This window comes from Maniola hyperantus, chromosome 14 (assembly GCF_902806685.2).
Source record: "Maniola hyperantus chromosome 14, iAphHyp1.2, whole genome shotgun sequence".
NCBI classification, from domain to species: domain Eukaryota; kingdom Metazoa; phylum Arthropoda; class Insecta; order Lepidoptera; family Nymphalidae; genus Maniola; species Maniola hyperantus.
In genome coordinates, this window is record NC_048549.1 from 12630698 (window position 1) to 12656347 (window position 25650).

The 25650-nt window shown below is 37.6% G+C and overlaps 1 protein-coding gene across 2 annotated transcripts in view; it reads right to left on the bottom strand.

Moving 5' to 3' along the window:
- The window catches only part of LOC117988434 (mitochondrial cardiolipin hydrolase-like), a 182911-nt gene that overhangs the window by 110307 nt on the left and 46954 nt on the right, over window positions 1-25650 (bottom strand). The window lies entirely within an intron of this gene.

Sequence of the window (25650 nt, forward strand, 5' to 3'; positions counted from 1 at the left end):
TACCGATCCCGCATCCCACTTCTGATGATAAACATCAGAAGTGGGATGCGGCATGATTTGTAACAAACAAACTTATTTAAATTAATTTAACAAAATCTACTAGAATGACAGACGCTCTTGAAATTTAAGGGTGTCTGGCAGGGGATTGCCACAATATTGAATGTCTGGCCATGACGTGGTTTCTAATACTATTCCGAAAAAAATATAAAAAAATGCCATTATAATTTGACGTAAGATTTTTGACACCTTTATTACCTGATACTAGCTGATGCCCGCGACTTCGTCCGCTTGGATTTAGGTTTTTGAAAATCCCGTGGAAACTCTTTGATTTTTCGGGATAAAAAGTAGCCTATGTCCTTCCCCGGGATGCAAGCTAGCTCTGTACCAAATTTCGTCAAAATCGGTTGAACGGTTGGGCCGTGAAAGGCTAGCAGACAGACAGACAGACACACTTTCGCATTTATAATATTAGTATGGATTATCTCCCAAAGCCACCATGATCCAAACTTCTGATCGTTCCTACCTGTGTTGGGGACAATACACAGAGAACTTTCAGCTTTTATAAAATAATGAAGGTCTGGCACGTGCTGGTTCTTAGTCCACTTCTATTATAATAATAATAACAATTGTACTAAATTATCATAAGAATAAGTTGTTATGACAATTTCAACATACACGTCATAAAAATAACCCATTACATTTAGTTAACAATGAATTGACATACTTTAAGTATACACATCATAATAAAAGCGTACTTATTATGCTCTTAAGAGTTTTTAAGCTCCCCTTTAGTTCCTCTTACAAAAACCCGATTTCAGACGTCAAAAAAACTGCCAAAACAATTCGAATCAAAATATATGAATGTGAAACCAGGTTAGGTCAACAATATGCGCGAATCTGACATATTGTTCGAGAAACGAAAATGGTACACAAGTGATTTATGTCGTAAGGCTGTATGCATATTAAGCCCACGCGTATGTCCATCAAATCGGCTATCATCATGATCAACTCGCCGGCTCACTACTGAGCCTTCTCTCAGAAAGAGAAGGGTATTGGATTTAAGATTTAAGGGTTACAATATACTAAATTAAAATTACCTAAACTATGATTAAATCTATAGAACGCTAGCAAAAACGAAGACAGGTGACAGTACCTACTGATGATTAGGTAGGTACTGATACCACAAAAAACACGAAAAAAATATCCTATATCATATAATAAGTTCACGATATATTTCAAATAAAACATCTGACTGACGCTAGAGGTCAACAAACGTTGCGTAAGTAGGCCATTCGCAGTCAATGCCACGTCGTAGGTGGACCATTGACCCCAGTTTTGAACGCATTTGGGAACGGGTTTGAAAAATACTAAATCACTAAAACTACAAAATGAGGCAAATGGTTATTGGTATTGGATTGTGTTTAAATAGTATAACAATGGCCCCGATTCTCTAGTCTCTCTCTAAACTAAATTTAGAGTATCTGTATCCTTTTCTTTTTACTAATGCAAAAAAAGGAACGGAACATGACTTTCACATTTAAAGACTCTCAATTTTAGTGCACAAGCAAATTTAAACAGTAGGTTCGCGAGTGCGTGCTAAAATCACGGGTTTTACCATCTAAAAATTAAATTTAGAAATGTCAAACTGCTTCTGTCCTTTTCATATTACAATAGTAAGAAGAGGTTGCGAATACTCTAAAATTAGGTTGTGCTTAGAATCGGTGCCATTAACGCTAAGTTTTTGCTAGCGGTCTGGTTACACCTTGTATAACTACATATAACAATAATTATTATCACTTACAAAATACACTTTCAATGCCGAAATGCTCACTTTTGCTAAAAATTACTTTTTTTAATTTTAAACTAAGGTTGAGATCTATCTATAGAGCTCACTTTTACATTGCTCAGACTTAAGACACTGTCAAAGCGAGACAACGTTATATCGCTGTTCTGTCAGCGATATAACGTCCCGTTCTGTCCCGTTTTAGCTTAAGAACTGAAACTTAGAGCTCTTTAGATCTCAGTCTCAGTGTACCCGCATCTCAAATTAACGCAAATCAGGTCAATGTCGGCTATTCAGGAATTAGATAAATTAATCATAGAGCGAAGAAAAAAGCTTGTTGCGTCATGCTTTTACACTTTTTTAACACTTTTCGCCTCTTAGGGGCCGTTTGGCTTTGCGAAGTTGCGCCTAAAACGTAACCAGGGTTTTGCTGAATAAAAGCAGGACTCTGTTATCTAAAAGAATCTCACATGTCTCAACTTACAAGTCCAATAAAGTTCAGAAACCCGCTTTCCGTAAAGTAAATAACTCTATAGTTATTTTAGGTTCCCTTTTGATAAGTACCTACATCTTTTGATGCTTTTAAGAATAGCAAAATATTATTGAAGGAAAAATATTGCCTTCAATTAACTACAGTACGTGGCAGAAAATAATGCTCTTTGAACCTTTAGAAAGAGATAGCGGAATGTAGAGCATTGTCTCTGTCGTTGAGACCGATAAACGTCATATAGGTATGAGTGACAGAGACAACGCTCTCCAAATCCGAAATAGATGGCCGATGTAGATTATTTTCTGCAGCGTACTATACATTATATATAATTTATTTACAAAGGCAATTAGCAAATCACGAAATTGGACAACACGCAAAATTTTCGCGAGCGAAGTAAGCGGGATTTTAGTTACATATTTATTAATAGCTTTAGATACATTATAGACTTCCTGTACAGATTTTGCAACGCGCCAAATGATATTCTTCAGCTTTGAGGGGCATTTTCATGTCACATGTTCTTCTAGGATTCATAAGGACTACGGGACTATCCCGTCAACAGCCTGACGCATGGTTCTACTACCGTAAGTAAATAAAAGTTTTCAGAGCTATTATTTTCCGCTGTTATTCTTCGTACCTTCGGGACAAAATTAAGATAAATTAGGAATTTCCCACCACGCTTTGGTGTTTTATTTCTAAATTATGATAGAAAGTTATCTCAGAACTTGTGTAGGTACTTTCTTGTTGAATTATATTTACTTAATGTTTTCATTTTAAATGTTTGGAAGCTTTTGAATATTAGATTGCGTGCAAATGCCATGAACTGCTAAAGAGCTTGTTTTATTAACTTGTTAAATTAAATTGTTCAAATGAATGAAAAAATATTTTAATGTAGATAACGGTATCGACGGTAGATCGGATCGCGGTATGTACCCGTTATCTACATTAAAATATGTCGTTAAACCACGAAATAAGCTTAAAATAAGAAATGTTTATCAAAATTATTGTCCCTCTACTTAGCTTATGTGTGTGTTTGTAGTATCGAATTAGGAACACAGTAAGTTATTTTGGAGAACTCTCAATTCTCCATGTTCATGTTCTCCATGTTTTCAAAGGTGTGTGAAGTCTGCAAATCCGCATTGGGTCAGCAGCGTGACAGACTATGGCCTAAACCGTTCTCCTCTGAGAGGAGACCCGTAGTCAGTAGTTGGCCGGTAATGGGTAGATCATAATGACGATAAAGTTATTTTAATAGACGAAGATCTGTCTGTTTTTAATAAAGTCTAGCACTGGTCCCGAATGCTTTACGTTGTATTCGTAAGAGACCAACCAAGAAAAATCTTCTTCTTCTTCTTCTTCTCAATCTCCCTCCAGCGACTTCTGTTTGTGGCATTACGTGCACTCACGGAGACAGGCGTGTTCGTTGCGGAGCGGATTAAATCCGTCCACCTAGTTGGTTAACGCCCACGTGGACGTGTGCCTTCCACTCAACCGTGTACCAGGAGGTGTTCGATCATACCATGGTCGAAGAAAGATCTACCCAAATAAAAACGCTAAGTAAATGTTCAACGTATAGAACAGGGAACCCACTTAGAATTGCCTGTCATCGCGTCAGCGGCAGACTTTCAACGGTACACGCTAATTTACATGACTCCAAAACAAATCCAATTTGCTCGTTATAATTACTAAGTAGGTACCTACGTAATAGGTTAAACGTAAAAAAGCACAGTCATTATTTAATTAAAGGCAAATAAATTAATTATCTAACTAAAATGTTTATAGAACCTATTTATACTCCTATATTACAATACTCCTATTACATCGGCGACTTTCTTAGTCACACCTACAGTGTGCGTAGCAGGCATTGTAGGTGTAAAGAGAAGTATTTTTAGCGTTTAAACTACCGTGAGTGATTTCCATTCTAAATAACCGCGGCACGTGCGCGAACGGACTCCCTTGAAAAAGGACCCCGTATGGGTTCGAAACTAGTCGGGCTAACGTCGACTACACACGTGAGTAAAGCCGGGACAGGTATTATTAAAGGTTCGTCCGCACCTGAGCGGCGCGGCGCGGCGCTTCAGCGAGCTGCACGTCGCGGCACAGAGCTTCAAAATATCATTTCTATCATTTTGTATGGCGCATATCGCACTAGAGCGGCGCTGCACAGCGCTTCACCGCGCGTTGCCGCGCGGCACGGCTGGAGAGAATATTTTGAAGCGCAGCGAAGCGACGCGCAGTGCAGTGACGCTAGTGCGACATACCCAGCGGCGCGGCACGGCGCTTCGCGCTCGTACGCGAACGGGTATAAAAGTGACGCGCAAGTGACGCGAGGTGCCGCGTACTGAAGTTGTAGTGCGGTAGGCACCGTCGAGCGGCCTGAGGTGACGCGTTCTGCAGTCGGACTGAAGCGCCGCGCCGCGCCGCTCAGGTGCGGACGAACCTTTAGAAGTATTTTTTTTACAATAACGCAAATATTGATCGGCGTAGGTATATTCTTAGTCTATATATGTAAATATATAAAAGGAAAAGCTGATTGACTGACTGACTGATCTATCAAAGCACAGCTTAAATTATTGGACGAATCGTACTGATATTGGCATGCAGATAGCGACCTATTGAGAAATAGACAGCTGAAAATTCAACCCCTAAGGGGGTGAAATATGGGTTTGTGTGTAGTCCACGCGGACGAAGTCGCGGGAATAAGCTAGTATTCAATTTATTGAGTTTTGCAAAGCAGCGATCGCGCGCTCTTTACAACTCCGTGTTTTGTTTTCAAAACTGTTAATTTAAGTAACAAATGAAGCTGAATTTAAACTTATTTAAAGTTATAAAAACAGGCCAAGTGCGAGTCAGGCTCGCGCAACGAGGGTTCCGTACTGCAGTCGTATTTTTTCGACATTTTGCACGATAATTCAAAAACGATGTTGCATAAAAATAAATAAAAATCTGTTTTCAGATAAAGACCTTTCATATGATACCCCACTTGATATAGTTTTCTTAATTCAAAATTGAAAATACTAATTATTAGTTCATGACCACAATTTAATTTTTTTTGTGTGATGTAACCACAAACTCACGGTTTTCAGATTTTTCCCCGAATGTCAGCCATAAGACCTACCTACCTGCCAAATTTCATGATTCTAGGTCAACGGGAAGTACCCTGTAGGTTTCTTGACAGACTGACTGACAGACAGACAGACAGACAACAAAGTGATCCTATAAGGGTTCCGTTTTTCCTTTTGAGGTACGGAACCCTAAAAATGCGCTGCGCCTCGACCTCAGTTCACTCCGTTGGTATGCGTCGCACCTTATTACTGTGTAAACCTTTGCCCAAACAGATTTTAATAAACTTTACATCAATACACTACGTTTGAAAATTTAATGAGGTAACAATTTTTATGTTTCCAGATTAGATTGTGATTCCATAAACTAGCCATTTTATTGTATTCAGAATTACAAAGAAACATTACGCAGTCCCTCCTTACGATGAGAGAAGCTATTATACGTAAGGTTCCCTTCAGCCAAAGCATTGGACCACAGGGTCAAACAAATAATGCGTGAAATCATCCTCAAAGTAGTTACAAGAGTTGAATGTATAATTTTATTTTCTTTATTGCGTTCTTACATTACAAATATTCTCCGCTATAGACGCTGAGAAGAAGCTAAATTAGTTTAGGGTCTGTGCTAGGACTTTAGCAACTTTTGGCACTAGCCCTAGTGCACGCAAAACAAATAGCCCTCTGAATACGAGGCGTCTGTCTGACTGCGCATTGTACAAAAACCGATCTCAGCCGGGCTTGTGTATTTATTTATTTATTCAGATACAAGTTAGCTCTTTACTGCAATCTCACCTGGTGGTAAGTGATGATGCAATCTAAGATGGATGCGGGCTAACCTGGAAGGGGTATGGCAGTGTTTATTAAACCCATACCCCTTTGGTTTCGACAAGGCATCGTACCGCAACGCTAAATCGCTTGGCATCACGGCTTTGCCACGGTAGGGTGGTTACTAGCCACTGCCGAAGCCTCCCACCAGACCGGAGCAGAAATTTATAAATTATAAAATTCCAAACCCCTGCCGGGAATCGAATCCGGGACCTCCCATTAACAAGACTACAGCGCTTAACACTGCGCCAGGGAGGTCGCCAAAATTAAAATTTAATTTTTAGCCTGTCACTTGTTCAAAATCGCCATGTTGCACCTTCAGGGCTACTTGTTTTGCGATCACTATCTCTGCCCGTGGAGAAAACTAAAGTGTGAGAAAGACCCCTAGCAATACGAGCTAAACTATAGTTAGTAGCTTTCTTAGTCATAATATAGCTTTGAGCTTCATTCGCAGTAAGTATTGCACTTGCGTCTAGAATTGGGGCTTACCCAAACTTCTGAATAAGAAGAGATCATTATGTCAACTCCTAGATGAGTAACTCGTTGTCGGGACCTTATATTAGTTTGTTTACCCAGCTCAAAGGCGAATGGAAGTCACTTTGTCTATGCCCCTTGCTCTCGAGCACTTTAGGTGTAGAGCCGCGTATTACTTAACGGCGCTGATGAGATGTATTCGAGTGCGGGGAGTCCTTTTTAGGGTTCCGTACCTCAAAATGAAAAAAGAACCCTTATATTATGGTCACTTTGTTGTCTGTCTGTCTGTCCGTCTGTAAGTCTTGTCTGTCAAGAAAACCTATACTTCCCGTTGACCTAGAATCATAAAATTTGGTAGGTAGGTCTTATAGCACAAATAAAGGAATAAATCCGAAAACCGTGAATTTGTGGATACATAACAGAAAAAAAATCAAAATGTGTTCATGAACAGAATAATATTAGTATTTTTCAATTTTTAAAGTTAGATAACTACCTATACCAAGTGGGGTACCATATGAAAGGGCTTTACTTGTACCTACATTCTAAAACAGATTTTTATTTATTTTTGTGCATAATAGTTTTTGATTTATCGTGTAAAATGTCGAAAAAATACGACTGTAATACGGAGCCCTCGGTGCGCGAATCTGACTCGCACTTGGCCGGTTTCTTCTTTTATTTTTATGAAATCACATTAGGAATGCTTTTAAGGCACACCCTCGACACTTCATACAAGAGAACAGATTTAATCTACTATTGACAAGGACAGTGCTATATGTAAATCGAGCGGGACATGGACAACGCTTTACATAATACTAGGCATACCTTTATATTGCTAAAAATACATACAAACTAGCAACCACCCGCAGCTTCGCTCTGTGAAAACATAAATCCTTCTTATTCGCTATCGCATATAATATATGTAATTTCGAACAATTCGGCATTGTTTCTTGTCTACATTGTAAAGGGAGCTCCCAGTTTTCAGGGTCTAACAGTTTGGGCTGGGCATTGATGACTCAGTCAGGTCATCAGGACTTTTCTTTTTTATATATTCAGTTCAGATTCCACACAGACAAAGTCGCGCGTACCAGCTAGTAGGTAAGGTAATATCAAAGTATATAAAACGAAAAGGTGACTGACTGACTGATCTATCATATCAACCCACAGCTCAAACTACTGGACGGGCTGAAATTTGGCATTCAGATAGCTATGACGTAGACATCCGCTAAGAAAGGATTTTTGAAAATTCAACCCCTAAGGGGGTAAAATAGGGGTTCGAAATATGTGTAGTCCGCGCGAACAAAATGGCCGGCATAAGCTAGTCATGAAATAAGAGCAAACTTTTTTATAAGTTCCAACCAATATGTTCACTTATACATATTAAGTAAAACTTGTTCCGGAAAACTTAAAGTTAAGAAAGCAAACTATGTACTTAAGTAATTTTCCTGTGAGACTTTTCCTGCAATGTTATTAGATAGTATCAAACTTACAGATTAAAAATTAAAAAGTGTAGGTAAACACTTCGTAAAGAGAAAAGTTCTTGAGCCAATTTGTCTGGTAAGAGGCTGGGCCATGGATTGAGATGGATTCCACTCGGCAGGCGAAAGAGGGTCTTGGACTGTAGTAATAAAATGATGTCATGTTTTGTATAGTGGTAGTTTATGGGGCTAGAATTCATTATTATTATAAATGCGTACTATGCGTAATATATATCTATTATTATTTTTAATAATATATATTAAATGCGAATATTATAAATATTCTTATAAATTATAAATGTGTTTGTTTGTTGTTTTGTTGGTTTTTTCCTTCAATCACGTCGCAACGGTGCAACGGATTGACGTGATTTTTTGCATGGGTATAGATAATAATTTTGTCTACACATATTCTCGTGTTCATTCATACAGATAAGACGAGTAAATGCGTAGACATTTCTCGTGCGGCGCATGTTAGGCGTGCTGGAGAGTGACATGGGCTACTTTTTATCCCGGAAAATCAAAGAGTTTCACGGGATTTTTATAAAACCAAACTCCACGCGGACGAAGTCGCGGATATCAGCCAGTAGAGAATAATTTAAAAAATCACGATTTTTATTTACTTTTAACATGAACGTCATGCTGTATATCATCACAATCCTTAAACGACAAAAAAACGTCATCTTCTAGGCAAACGCGCTCCCACCTCATCATTAATCTATTTCTCAGGCATAATTTCCATCGAGCGCAAGTCTATCCCACAATGAAATAAAATAAAGAGATGGATCGTTTCAATAGTAGCATGTGAAAAGTCTTTTGAAAAGCCATTTCAATGTGACCGTGCTAAAAGAAGTGTATGAAAAATCACGAAGAAAACCTCACAAGGTTTGAATTTATTATTTAATTAAGTTAATTATATAATTAAAACTTTTTGCCATCGCATTATATCTCTCGCGAAATCAGCTGTATTTTTAGATATGAGTCAATGACCTACGAAACCATGAAACCGAGTCATTAAACGTTTGTTCACGATGTTTGTATGACGTTTCTTATCGGTCGTTATGAACCACTGACTTATCGTAGGTACCTACTGATAGTTCGACGGGAGGTCGCGACATTTTCTATTTGTTTACAGATTGGGTTGATATTGGGCCAATGCCCTGGACCACTATAACCGAAAGATGCCAAATGCGTAGGTACTCGTACGTCGCGTCGCCGTCGTCGGCGCGAATGTATTTGGCCAAAGCGCCGCCGTGGCAAACAAGCACGGTAGCTTCAATTTATTAAGGTTCCGTACCTCAAAAGAAAAACGGAACCCTTACAGGATCACTTTGTTGTCTGTCTGTCGGTCTGTCAAGAAACCTACAGGGTACTTCCCGTTGACCGAGAACCATGAAATGTAGCAGGTAGGTAGGTCTTATAGCAGACATTCGGGGAAAAATCTGAAAACCGTGAATTTAGGGTTGCATCACCAAAAAAAAATTTTGGCCATGAACTTATAATTAGTATATTCAATTTTCGAAGTAAGATAACTGTATCAAGTGGGGTATCATATGAAAGGACTTTACCTGTGCATTCTAAAACAGATTTTGATTTATTTTTATGCATCATAGTTTTTGAATTATAGTGCAAAATGTCGAAAAAATACGACTGTAGTACGGAACCCTCGTTGCGCGAGCCTGACTCGCACTTGGCCGGTTTTATAATTTAAACTAGCTTTGGACTTCGTTCGCGTGGACTTCACAAATTTCAAACCCCTATTTTAAGGATTTTTGAAAATTCAACCCCTAAGAGCGGTTGCCCCTTTCTTGCCCCTTTCTTAGCGGATGCCTACGTCATATTAATAGCTATCTGCATGCCTGTCAGCCCGACCCGTCCAGTAGTTTGAGCTATGCGTTGATAGATTACCCACTTAGTATAGACATAGTTGGAAGGTAGGTTCAGTGTAAAATAGACTAAAGTAAACTAGGATTTTACAAGGGACCTTTGATATGTGAGTAACGCAGTGGTCCGACCGCCGACGATGAACGAGAAACGGCGGGAAGCGAGTGTATAGCTTCGATAGTTTTGTCGCCGGGCTATTAGTGAGTGTGCAAGTGCGACGACCGATTACTCGCGCCATTCGTCTGCGATCAGTCCTGTGCAAACCTGCGCGCGCGTTACACGTGTACAAGCGAGCGAGCATCGCTGAACGAATATCGCTGAGCGAGTTTATTTTTGAAAGCTTGTCGCTCAGCGACAAAACTAGTAAAGCGAGTCGTCGCCGGCAGTGTGAACAGTCAGAGAACAACTTTTGATATAAGTATATGCATCTCTTTCGTTTACACGGAATGAACAACTATTGTGCGTTTCTTGAGAGAGAAAATCGCCGATAGTTAGTCGTTATCTCGCCGGGGTCGGACCACTGCCTAAATTCCGTTAAACGGAAATAAGGATTACTACTCACAACAAAGCAGTGTGTAGTCAATATCAGATTAGGGTTGCCAATGTCGCAATATTTACATTGGAACAATACACCGTTCTGTCGTCCTCACCAGTACCCCATTTCGCAGAAGGCCCCGTTTACACACGCACACGCACACCATACTCTTCTGTTTCCGGTTTATCCTTTTTGTCCTAATCTCTATTTGACTAATTCATTAGGAACAAATGTTTTCGAACAGAAATGTTTTTTATACACCAATATTAAATACATAATTTCACTGTTAGAAACAAAAAGTACCAAAATTCTGTTCTTGCTTTAACAAAAAGTAATCTAAAAACTCTATACTTAACCTAGAAAATCTATACAACGAAATGAAAATTTGTGCAGAGCAAGAAAAAAATAAAACATAAGCATTGTTTTTAGAAACATTAGATTTTTGAAAATTCTCGTTTGTTGGCGATAACTCAAAAAATATGGCTTGACAAGTAATATCTAAGAATTCTGCGGAAGGTTTTAGTTTTAAACAATTCATTTCTAGTTCATAATAGTTATTGTTTCATGATCAAATGAACAGAAAAAGCTTTATCATAAGACTTGTGTACGAAAAATCATGAGTTCCAACTTCCAAGTAGATACGACTTACGATGTTTTTTTTTTAAATGACTCAGATTTCAGTACTTCCAACCACAGGCGCTAGTACGTATAGTACGCGACAGGTCGAGATAGCAATCAAGGAGGGAACACCCCGCACACCCGCCTCATACTCCGATTGCTGTCTCAACCTGTCGCGTATAAGTGCATTCAAATTAAACTGGCGTGTTTCCAATTGAGACAGTAGTTAACAATAACAATAGGATTAAGTCGTGGCGGGTGAATTCAAAAGTATCAACACTATGAGGCCGAACCGGCTCCTTTAAAAATGAATGGGCTCTATGAGTGTTTGGTTTATTACCCCTATTGTTTACGTGGCATGTCGAATGTAATATATTGTTACCAGAATATAGTCCTATTTTTATTACCAACTAGCTTATGCTCGCGACTTCGTCCGCATGGGCTACACAAATTTCAAACCCCTATTTCACCCCCTTAGGGATTGAATTTTCAAAAATCCTTTCTTAGCGGATGCCTACGTCATGATAGCTATCTGCATGCCAAATTTCAGCCCGATCTGTCCAGTAGTTTGAGCTGTGCGTTGATAGATCAGTCAGTCAGTCAGTCAGTCAGTCAGTCAGTCAGTCACCTTTTCGTTTTATATATTTAGATGACGGTCTCAAGTGGAAACACGCCAGTTTATTTTGAATGCATAGTGGTATATTATGTACCAGTATTTACGAAATCGCGTGATTCATACATTCAATTAGCCAAAAAAGAAAAACATCTGCTGGGAGCGGTCGGTCCGCGCTGCGCACGAAAAGCGGCGTGTACTCCAAAATTCACAGAAACAATTGAGTCACGCACCACCCCGAACTTGTCTTAATGACATGGCGATTGCAATTATTCCATACGTGAATGCTACTTAAAATGCACCATACATAAACAAGCAAATAGGTACTTTACAAGTGCATTTGTGTATGGGCTGATAAACCGAAGAATTAAGGCACTGTACCACCCACAGTTTCAGTTGACGGGCTTAAATCAGTACCCATATTATATGTTTGTTTGTTGGTTTGTCCTTCAATCACGTCGCAATGGTGCAACGGATTGACGTTTTTTTGTATGGGTATAGATAAAGACCTGGAGAGTGACATAGGCTACTTTTAACCCGGGAAAACAAAGAGTTCCCACGGGATTTTTAAAAACCTAATTCCACGCGAACGAAGTCGCGGGCATCAGCTAGTGTAATATAAAGCATAAAAATCGGTCCAGAAACCTGGAAAAAATCGATGTACATACATTTTAAAAAAAAAGTCGAAAAAGAAACGGGCCGAATTGAGAACCACCTCCTTTTTGGAAGTCTGAATAAAAATGACTTCTCACGCGTCATTTTAACTTTATGGGTCAGATAACGATTTATTAGTCCTTATTTTAACATTATTCTTAATTTGGTGCAAACGTAACCCAAAATTGTTTAATAGCTTACAAAAAAAAAAAATTAATAAAAGATAGTATTTATAAAAAAAAATATACTACTAGCTGATGCACGCGACTTCGTTCGCGTGGATTTAGGTTTTTAAAATCCTGTGGGAACTCTTTGATTTTCCGGGATAAAAAGTCTCCAGGTCTTTAACTATACCCATGCAAAAAACGTCGATCCGTTGCAACGTGATTGAAGGACAAGCCAAGAAACCAATAAACCAACAAACAAACACACTTTGGCGTTTATAATATGGGTAGTGATGGGAGTTAAGGGACCCCATCGTAGTTGGAGGCGCGTGCGGACCATGCGGGTCGACCGGCCATTGTAATTTGTACATAATGGGAATGACTTCATCATAATTGGCCCAGTCATACTGGAATGGTCCCGTATGTTTTTACCAACCCGGGGGTGAGCATAATTATTGCTTCATTGAGAACCCATACTAAAATATTATAAACTAGATGATGCCTGCGACTTCATCCGCGTGGATTTCGGTTTTAAAAATTCCGTGGGAACTCTTTAATTTTCCGGGATAAAAAGTAGATTATGTCCTTCCCCGGGATGCAAGCTATATCTGCGCCAAATATTTATAATATTAGTATGGATGTGAAAATGAGTATGTTTGTCTGTCAAGTGTCACCTCTTTACAACCGCTTAACCGATTTTGAGGAGAATTACGGAGATAATATAATGCTTACCGCAGCACTTTTTATCCCGGAAAAGCTAAGAGTTCCCACGGAACTTTAAACACCTAAATCCACGCGGGCGCAAAGTCGCGAGTATAATTTAGTCACAACTTTTTCACGCAAAACCGTATCTAACTAGTCAGATCTTGTTTTTATATCAATGTTTGGTCAGTAGGTAAATATAAACGCTCGTCTCGATGGCTATCAGTCAATGATTGTGTATTTTCGTAGCCACATTGTAACGTTCTCGGAATAATCAAAAGTTTGTTTAACCGTAAACGAACTCGATCCCCGATTCTACGTGATATCGAAAATATCTATCTTTTTGCTATCTCAGTACAAATCAACTTTATTTAAGGTGATTTGATACAACCAGCCGCGAAAATTCAAATTTTAGTTAGTTTTCGAAAATAGTGGAATAATCATACATCGAAGGCTTATGGTAATGAGTTTTGCGGGCATAACATTTATATGCATCTACATGTTTTTTTCAAAAAAAACTTTGGTCAAAAATACTCATTTACTTCATATTTGTTCCTGACAGATAATTTTCAGAATTTTCCCAGATTTGCACAAATATGAAGTAAATGAGTATTTTTGACCAAGGTTTTCATAGAAAAACATGTAGATGAATAAATGTTTTATGCCCGCAAAACTCATTGGGTACCATAAGCCTTCGATGGATGATTAGTCTACTATTTTCGAAAAACTAACTAAAATTTGAATTTTCGCGGCTGGTTGTATCAAATCACCTTAAGTAACATTGCTCGCGATATTTGAAACGCGAAATAAAAATGGTGGATCGAAGCTCACTTATTAACGAAGTTATTTTTAATGTAACTCAATAGATACTTTTATTCAAGTGTGTTAGAGTAAGAAAGCTCTTTCAGTATTTTTTTAATTGAAAATTGCGACAGTTCCTTAACTTAAAGTTTTTCAAAATTACTGTCATGAATCATGAAGTTAGATATGAGGATATTACGACGTACATATTTTACAAAAACTCATCTCACTCTGCAGATCCTATCCGAAGAAGCCCAAACTTGTCTTTTGAAAATATCTTTTTTATTGCTGAAATTTAATTATGAGTATATTTTTTAATCAGGTCATGAAGCCCTTTCATTTGATACCCCATAGGGCGGGTTTTTTGATCCATAGTTAATTCAATCAATGGTCAAAAATTCCAATAAATAATTACATTTCGGTAAAATGCGTCTTTTGAACCATAGTTAGCGTAACATAGTGGGTTTAAAAAAATTAATTCCATACAAAAAATTAACAATACACATGTTATTTTTTTTTTATCACAAAACTTGTCAGCAACAACAAAACATACCTACTTGATATAATACATCTTTGTGACCTTAAGAATATATACTATAACAAAAGTCAAACTGCGGTCCTCATATTTTACGAACCAAGATCTTCTATCAAGAGTTCAATCAACAATGAAAATTAAACAAAAATTAACAAACGTCAAACAAAAGCAAAAAAAATATATTTGAAAGTCAATTTAAATTCAACGAAATCCCTCTATTAGATTAGGGCCCGCATTATGGGGTAATTAAAATCCCACGCGCGGTCGATTGATCGGACAGCGGTTAATTATTTGGGACGCATCTGCCCCAACGATTGGAGCAGATTGGTTTTAACGGAATCGGTAATCAGTTTAACCTTTGTTTTGGTTTGAAATTTCGAGGGCTATAAGATTTGTGGGAATTGCCTGATTGTATTTAGTATCATTGTGATAGCAGATGCTATTTCGTCTACAGTGCGCGGCAGAAAGTAATGTACATCGACTTTTAAGGAGATAACGGATTTGTAGAGCATTGTCTCTGTCGTTGAGACCGACAAAACGTGGAAAGGTACGAGTGACAGAGATAACGCTCTACAAAGCCGAAATGTCATTCTAATGGCCGATGTACATTACTTTCTGCCGCGTACTGTAACTCTGATTATAACATATAACATAATTCATATTTTGTAGTAGAGTGCGCCAAAATTGAAATGACTGTTGTATAATATAAGTCAAACGCTTATGCCAGAGTGAATAGAGGCTATGTGACATAAAATCAAAGAAAAATAGTCGTTTCATAGCCTAGCGTCAAATGTAGGTAACATTGGACGCCAGCCAATGACGTCTCGTTTTGTTACAAGTTCCCTAAGAGCTAGCGCGAGGCCTCGGTGCGGTGAGTTGCGGTGCGTTTTAAAATCCGCAAATTAGAATTTTAATCTATCAAAATCCGGTGCAAAATTTACGGATGCGAAGTTCACAGATTATGCGGGAAAAAAACGTACGGAAATCTTCCGTGGTGCGCACTAGCTCTTACTGTCGCAAACTGTACTTATGCGTATACTTATGCGTATGCATTGGCAAATTGCAAAAAACCATAACGGGTATAAAACAAGCGGCCACCCATAACGGTCAAAACGTTCGGCGCGCGAATTTCATGTTTTTCATCGACCACATAGCGATCTCACGTATGAAATTAGTTGGCAAACATTGATATAAGAAGCCAAGATACATATTTCCACAGAACTGTTGATCTGAAGCTTCACTTCTCTCACTTTTAGATAGCATCATGATCAACCCATCGCCGGCTTACTACAGAGCACGGGTCTCTTCTCATAGGGAGAAGGGTTTGGCCATAGTCTACCACGCTGGCCATGTGCGGATTGGTAGACTTCACACACCTTTGAGAACATTATGTAGAACTCTCAGGCATGCAGGTTTCCTCAAAATGTTTTCCTTCACCGTTAAAGCAAGTGATATTTAATTACTTAAAACGCACATAAATCCGAAAAGTTAGAGGTGTGAGACGTCCTAACCACTAGGCTATCACAGCTTAGCTTTTATATATAGGTTATACTAAACCAATTTTATGGTAACTAATATCTATTTAACTGTTCTGTACTGTATCTACTTATTTTAATGCGGGTTTCTACGGTTTAAATTCAGCATGTAAAGATTACTATTCTTATAATACCTACTTGATTTTTTCAAAAAAATCAAAATGGACATTTGTAATTGAAATTTTTTTAATGCTCTCTACGGAAACAAATATTTTTAACAAAATAAATGCCGTTCAGATTCTCATTTTATTTTAAAGTTAAACATTATTTCACGGTCACTTTAAAAAAGCGGGGTTCTGTTTTTCTTAACCTTTGTGTATCAATGTTTGCAAATTACAAAATGACCATATTGTGAAACGCATCAGGCTTGCAAATGAATATTCGCAGTGTAAACTCAAATTTCGACGGCCTCCAAGTCCTATTAAAACGAATAAATTTACAATTAGACATTATTGTTTTAACAGAGTGTTGGCTTAAGAATGTAAATCAGATACCTACTTTAACTGGCTATACTCAGCACTGCTCAAGAGACGTGACGGTGTCATTATATATATTAAGAATGAACTTAAATACACTATATCACACCCAAATTTAGCAGATGCGAGCTCGATAATGTGTAATTTAAATGATAAATTATTTCTCATTGCTATTTATCGATCTCCCTCTTTTAAACAAATAGACAATTTTCTAAACAGTTTTGCTACGGTTCTTCATGATCTGAGACATAAATCTCTTGTTGTAGTGGGTGACATAAATATTAATATTACTGAATCAAGTAGTGATAATCGTTCCCATGAGTATCTTAATTTTATTAGTAGTTATGGTCTCCTTCCAACTCATTTTTTCCCAACTCATGATAAAAACTGCATCGACCATATATTATTAAAAACACAATTCAAAAATACTACACTAGTTTTGGATGCATCGGTTACTGATCACTCGCCAACAATTGTGTGTCTTGATATGAAAATCCCCAGGCAATACGTCTCAAAAAATCGACACATTATTGATTATATAGGCGTCAAAAAGAGCATCGATGAATATAATTTTAACAAAATAGCTGACATGCAAGATCCGAACTGTGCTGCAAATTTATTGGTTGATACTCTGGGTAGCATTATTAAGACAAACACAAAAATTGTTCATACATCACGGAAAAAAGCAGTAATAAAGCCCTGGATTACTCCTGGACTTTTAAAATGTATTAAACATCGGGACCGTTTGCACAAAAAACATAAGACTTCACCTGATAATGAAATCTTAAAAATAACGTATTATCGATACAAAAATTTTTGTAATAATCTTTTAAAACGACTAAAGAGAGACTATGAAAAGCTAGAATTTGAAAAAACTAAGAACAATTCAAAAGGTACTTGGCAGGTTATTAAGAAAGTTGCAAATATTACTTCTACATCGTCTCCTCCAAATGAACTACTACAACTTCAAATTGATCCAAAAACTTCTCTCAATTCTGTAAACAGATATTTTGTAGATGTGGGAAATAGTTTAGCGACACAAATACTCTCAAAACCGAACTTTTCCCAAATTGACAACACGGATGATTACCTTTCCCCTGTTAACTCTTTTGGGATCTTACCAGTAGATCAAAAAGAAATAGAAACAATTATAATGAGTCTTAAATTAAATAGTGCAGTTGGATATGATGGTATTCCAACTAAGGTTTTAAAATTAAGTTGTTCTACCTTAACTCCAATTATCACTAAAATTTGTAATATCTCTTGGTCAAAAGGTATCTTTCCGAACTGTTTCAAGAAGGCATTAGTTACACCAGTACATAAAAATGGCGATAGAAGCAGTGTCAACAATTATAGACCTATATCTATGCTTACAGCACTTTCAAAGATATTTGAGAAGGCCTTAAATAAAAGATTAATCAACTACTTAGAAAATCAAAATATCTTATCTCCAAATCAATATGGTTTCAGGAAAAATAAATCTACGGAAGATGCTGCTCTTGACCTTACTGAAAGCATTACTAGATCACTAGACCGGAGATTAAAATGCATTGGTGTATTTCTGGATTTGTCCAAAGCCTTTGACACTGTTTCTATCCCCATACTACTGGGAAAATTAGATAAAATAGGAATCAGGGGAATAGCACTGGACATTTTCAAAGACTACTTGACAAACCGTACGCAGCAAGTTAAGGTAAATGAATACCTTAGCGACGACATGCCACTTTCCTATGGTGTTCCTCAGGGAAGCATTTTGGGCCCTACGCTATTCCTTATCTACATAAACAATCTCTGTCGCCTGTCTATTCCGAACTGCAAAATTATAACTTATGCAGATGATACCGTTTTATTAATTACAGGCAATACGTGGGAAAAAGCATTCGAAAATGCCGAGATTGCCTTAAAAAAAGTATCAGTTTGGTTGGCGTCTAATTTGCTTAGCTTAAATATTAGTAAAACTAAATTCCTCACTTTTTCACCCTCAGCTACCTCTCAACCTTCCGCCGATAAATGCGTACTGAAAGCGCATACATGCAATTCTTTTGTTAAGAACTCATTTTGTTCATGCCCTGTTGTAGAATATGCTACTAATATAAAATATCTTGGGCTACTTATAGATAATACTTTGTCTTGGAAATTGCACATATCTAATTTGACATCAAAAATAAGGAAATTGATATATATATTTAAAAATCTTAGGTCGTCAGCAAATAAGTGTACTATCTTTATGGTATATTCTGCAATAGTAAAATCGCTACTCATGTATTGCATATCGGTCTGGGGAGGTAGCAATAAAACATTGCTGTTACAGCTAGAGAGAGCACAAAGAGCTATTTTAAAAGTTATGACAAACAGACCTTTTAGATTCCCAACAATAGATCTATATAGAGATTGCAAGGTTCTTACGGTTCGCCAGCTCTATTTACTACAAATTATAATACGTAAACATAATTCCCTAAATTTCGATACAAACCTAGAAAAGAGAAGAATGGATCTAATATTTAAAACGGGTAGACATAAAAGTAAACTTGCAGGGAGACAATACTATATCATTAGTAGTAGAATTTATAATGAAATTAATAAAGCCTTAAATATTTATCCCTTAAATAAAAACGAATGCAAAAAAAAAGTTAAAGAATGGTTGCTTACACGAACATATTCGGAGACTGAAAAGCTGTTGGAAATTTTAATATAATATATTATATCAAATATATATTACAATATATTATTAAAATGTACATTATTATTTACAAAATAAATATATAATACACACACCCACACCCACACCCACACCCACACACACACACACACACACATACACACACACACACACACACACACACACACACACACACACACACACACACACACACTCACTAATAGTTATAGTTCTAATAATTATAGTAAACATGTTAAATTTTATAATATCTACCTTACATGCAGATTCCTTTTCTTTTGTATATAAAATGAGCCATCAATTTTAAGGAGAGTGCTGTCGCCTAAAACACAGGTGTATACCTAGCTTAGGGACAGTCGATTTTTCTGTATACCTACCTACTTAACAAATTGGTTTTGTTATTATGTATTTTATGTATTAGTTCTCGTAAGTAAGTATGTTTAAGTGTACCTATGTTTGATCAATAAATAAATATATTATATTATTATATATTATAATTGTTTATGGGGGCTATGACATTTCGTTTGCCTTAATAGCTTTAATTATGCTTTAATGAGCCAGTGCGTAGATTGATATCGCATGCGATATTATTGGGTAGAGTGGGTACCGACGGGATGTCCACATTTAACTTTTGTTTAGGGTTGGATCATCTTGCAGATAGTACCTAGTAGCTGATGCCCGCGACTTCGTCCACGTGGATTTAGGTTTCAAAAATCCCGTGGGAACTCTTTGATTTTCCGGAATAAAGAGTAGCCTATGTCACTCTCCATGTGTTTAATTATTGTACCCAAGCAAAAAATCAGGTGGACCGGTTGCTCTGTTGCGACGTGATTGAAGGACAAACTAACAAACCAATAAACAAACACAGTTTCGCATTTATATACGTGGGTAGTGAAACCCACCGCTCGACCTCTGTGGCACAGTGGTTTGTGTGGGCTGTAGACTTATAACAGGGAGGTCGGATAATCAATTCCAGGCTGGATCAGTGAGAAAATTAATGGGATAACTTCTAAATATGCTCAGGTACGGACTAGTCACTAATAGAAGGCTTAGGTAGACGTTAGTTTTATGATTCATCATCATCATGATCAACCCATCACTGGTGCACTACAGAGAACGGGTCTCCTCTCAGAGTGAGAAGGGTTTTGGCCATATTCTACCACGCTGGCCATGTGCGGATTGGTAGACTTCACACACCTTTGAGAACATTATGGAGAACTCTCAGGAATGCAGATTTCCTCACGATGTTTTCCTTCACCGTTAAAACGCACATAACTCCGAAAAGTTAGAGGTGCGTGTCCGGGATCGAACCCCCGACCTCCGATTAGAAGGCGGACGTACTAACCACTAGGCTATCACAGCTTTATGATTATGTTTTATGATTACTGATTATTTATCAACCAAGGGGGTACTATTGCGTATTCTGAGCTAGGGATGCATGCCGTGCCGTTTGTCGTTAGATGCCAAGCGATTTAATTTTACAGTGCGGGTATTATCCATCTCAAAACTAGCCCAAATCTGTATAATATAAAATTAGTAATATCAATGCCGTCAAATATCACCATTAGAAGGAATTTCCTAAACACTTAAAACGGCATTATTATTAATGGCGGTGGCAAAAAGTTCGTTAAACTATTTAGAGCTACATTTTAGCCGTGGCGCTGGCGTAGCATTACAAAGACACGCGTTTTTTACCAATACCGTACATCATTTGTCATTTTGGCTTTCAGAAGGGCGACGCGCGAATTGGAAATGACAGTGTTTGACTTCGAATAGGGTTGCCATCTGCAAAATCTATAAACTAGGACAAGGAGCTTGAAATTCCCGAACTCATCGGTCTTTTTTCTTAACCTCTTAAGTACTTGACATAACAGGTCTCTTGTAGGGACTTCCACACGCCACGGTCTTGCGCCGCCTGAATGCAGCAGCTCCCTGCGACTCGTCTGATGACGTACGTCCACCTAGTGAGGGGTAGAGTAGAGGTGTGTGTGTGTGTGTGTGTGTGTGTGTGTGTGTGTGTGTGTGTGTGTGTGTGTGTGTGTGTGTGTGTTTGGAACACCTTTATTCGAGCACCTTGAGACCCCAACGTCTATCGGTTTTACGAACCCTGCTATGTCGGTTACTCTAATTCTCCTACGGATCTCCTCATTTCTGATCGTATGAGGGTTCCTTATTCTATTCTAAAAATCAAAAAGTAAGGAGATTCGTACTGTGCGGCCAAATGTGCGACCACCTTTACAGCTCTAAATTCTCCACGGAAATATAAATTACTGTGGCCGGGCCATACAAAATTGGCCCTTCGAAAGTAAATAACAGGAATGTAGCGGAATGAATGATTTAAATTTGCAGTAACGTGCAATTGCGTGTCAAGGCTCGTATGCTAGCTGCAATTTTGACAGGGGTTAAGTTATAAAATACAAGCGCTTTGGACCACTTTTATTCTCTGTATTAGGCACACAAAGTTTATTTTAAGTTTACTTTTTTTGTAACCTGTCATTTGTGTTTTGTGGTTCAATAAAGTTTATACATACAAAGGGTTCCTTTACAAGTAGACAAGTAGTTTTATGCTGCATTTTTCAAAACTCCCACTGAATAGGGAATAAGGAGGATTTATATTTTCGCCGAGCACAACTGTACATAATCGCCAGTATGACAAATAAAAACGTGGACTTTGTAGAGAACAATTGGAAATATTTTGGTTCAAGATTAAACCGAGAGTTTCCTAAGTTCTAGTTCACTTGGGTAATAACTAATAACGCTACAATGAGTCACCTGTCAGGTAGTTAAGTAAAAGATTTTAAGCCTATGCCTTGGGCCAGCAACTAAAAATAGGTATATTGCTTGTAAATCACACGAGGCTGTCGTTACTAGGTCTGATTTCCACCAAGATAGCGCCGTCGCTCGTGTTATATTTAGCGGTATTCTTTGAACTTCTACCACTTTACTTAATTTTCGAGGTATTAATACCATAGAATTTAAGCTGCAACATTTTATATACTACGGTCCTTATTTTATGTATGTAGTAGAACGAAATCAGCTATAGAAAACTGATCGAAAATACTAATTAATAACACGTGCTTATTAATTAGTATTTTCGATACCTTTAAACGTATATCCTCTTCCACGCAATAAGCCTCAATAGCTCAACGGTTGAGGAGTGGACTGAATTCCGTAAGGTCGGCGGTTCAAACTCCACCCGTTGCACTATTGTCGTACCTATTCTTAGCACAAGCTTTACGCTTAGTTGGAGGTGAAAGGGGAATATTAGTCCTGATTAGCATGGCTAATATACTTTTTAAAAAAATCACCTTTTCTTTGGTCCTCATTTTTGAGCAGTCGTGTAATAATATTACAGTTAACTTGACAAATAGAAACAAATAAAGCTATAAAATTTTTAACAGAGAAGAGAACAGACATACACACATACACCTTTCACACACATACACTTTGTGCAATTCGGAAAGAATTTAATTTTTTATAAGAAGTTGCATAAAAAAGACTAAGCCTCAATAGCTCAACCGGTAAAGGAAGGAAGGAAGGAACAACGATAAATGATAGCCACCGCCAGAGTGAGGGAATCGAGGGATAGGCATGTCAAATATAGTACGTGACGTAAAATCAAAGAACAATAGGGCAACTTTAGGACTACCTGCATCAAAAGTACTATTTGAACCTCAATAGCTCAACCGGTAAAGGAGTGGACTGAAAAACCAAAAGGTCGACGGTTCTAACCCCGCCCGTTGCACTATTGTCGTACCTACTCCTAGCACAAGCTTGATGCTTAGTTGGAGAGGAAAGAGGTATATTAGTCATTTAACATGGCTAATATTCTTTTTTTTTTTTTAAATATATATATTACGAGTACCAGTCAAAATGATTACCTACGTAGTTGATTACGATCAATCGTCGATCCCATTACAGTCGTAAGTTTACACAGTGTGTTTACTGCGATACACTGCCGCTATGCGCCAACATGACGACGCATAAACACGCTCGTTTGTTTGATGTTTCCGATTTCGATCTTTGTGATGTATGTGCTAACTACTGTGTTGCAATGGCCTTGAAATTATTTCAATTTACGTTACGATTACAATTGGGTATTTTGACTACATCAAAAATTCAATTATTTCTCAGTGATTATTAAATAGAGGGTCTTCCAAAATACGTAAAATCCACGTCCTTTGTTGGTTTTAAGTGTAATAACTAATAACCATTTTAAATTATCGATTAAACTAAAAAAAACACGTCAAATGATTGTGACGTCACACACCGGTATTTCATAGAATGTCGCATACTAAGCGCGCGTTTTGACGTTTGATAAAAAGTTACTGATTTGACTAGTTGTCAAATACAGTATTATACTACACTAACAATAGAAAGACTTGCATATTTCATGTACCAGTCAAAATGATTACCTAGTTGATAACGATCAATCATCGGATCCCATTACAGTTATTTTTTTCGCATTATATACAACAAATATATAAAGGTCACGTCAGATTTAGTTCAAACACACAAAGTTGTTCAACTTCTAATGTCGTGAGTATGAGAGTCTAGACCGGACGCCGGACAATTAATTGTGCGACTTTACTTAACTGAAGGACCCCTAACAAATGAAACGGTTCGTTAAAATCCAGACGATGTTACTTTCAATGTAAAAATATCAAGTTTTGGGTTTTCTTGTACACTTGTAGAGAGTTGGTAAAGTATTGGATATGAATATTCGAAGGAAATTCAGAAGTTTTCGATCCTTAAAAGCATTTCTACGAAAACGTTTCTTATAAAATTGGTACTTTTTTTAGGTTTTTCACATAATATTTCGTTAATTCTCAGGGTTGTCTAGACTTTGAGGGTAGGAAATTTGAATCAGACGAAATAAAAATATTCGAAGTAACTTCAGATTATTACTTACTAACTTACTAAATACATACGTATTTATATTTTTTAATTCAATGACAAATTTTAGTGCTTCTTTGCGATTTCTTCTAATGGTCCTGATGTCGTTAGGATGAGACGTCTTAACAACTATAGTACGCGACAGGTTGAGATGGCAATAGGGGTATGGGGGGGGGGCTCACCCTCACACCCGCGCATCACCTGCGCTATCCCGCACTGCAGCGCGGGGGTTGTGCGGATGTGCGGGGCCTCCCCACCTCTATTGCTATTTCGACCTGTATAGCCTAAGTGAAACGCTTTTAGTAATTTCCAATGTTCCCTACAAAAGCTGCACTGTCAATATCATAAACTAGATTCACTTTCGCGCTCCGCTGTGCCCCTGACCTTTGCTAATCTGATTCTAATATCCAACCGGAGCATTAGCGAACGATCCCCGACCGTTGATAAACCCGTCCAAATTGACTCCACCCGATAAGCCCGACCGACCGGCTAAATGCTCAACAAACATACCGAAAAGGTACCATTATCGCAGAATTCAATTTGGAAGTTCCTTATTTATATGGTAAGTCGTATTCTTTTTGTTTTTTTAAGTAAATTCCTGAGCAGAGCGTTTTAAATTGAAAAATGCTTAAAAAGTTTTTATTTACTTAAATGCTTTAAAAGAAACTTTAATCAGACGCATTATCCAATGAGTAACTACTTATTTAATTGCTTTTTAAAAATTTCTAAGTAACAAATAAGCTCTAAACTGCGGTCTGACACGATGGTAAATCATGATGCAGTCTAAAGCTCAAACCAGGCTTCCTTGGGGTCCCAAAAATGAATGATGATGAGTGAATCTCACGCGCCATTTTAACTTTGTGCGTCAAAATTCACGTCAAAAGTACGATTTTAGTCCTTATTTTAAAGGTGAACCGTACTTTGAATACCAAATTTCAGCCCGATCCGTCCAGTAGTTTTAGCGGTGCGTTGATAGATCAATCAGTCAGCTTTTCATTTTATATATTTAGAAGATATAGATTATTATAGCCAAAGAACTTTTCAAATAGGCAAAGCGGTTCCGGAGATTACCTTCTACAATTTCACAAAATTCGCATTCTTTCTAGTTTATAATATTAGGTATACTTAGTATAGATTAGTATTAGGTAACTTTTTTTCAAATTAAGCACTATGCACTGCTTTAAGATTAATTGAAGTAATCTGTTTTTAAAAGCTTAAAGTGCGGCAGTTTATACAAAATTGCAATTGAAAAAAAAAGTTTACAATAAAGAAGTAAGTAAGTACCTAAGTAAAATAAGTCTCGCGAATTCTTATCACTTTGTGTGTGCGATTCCCAAAGTGAATAAAACGACAACCCTCGTCCCTCGCACAAGCCCGGCGTCTGTGTCAAAACGTGTCACATCTATCAAGCGACGACGTGTCAAAAATAAAAATCACAGTCTCATATTGTTCACGGCAAA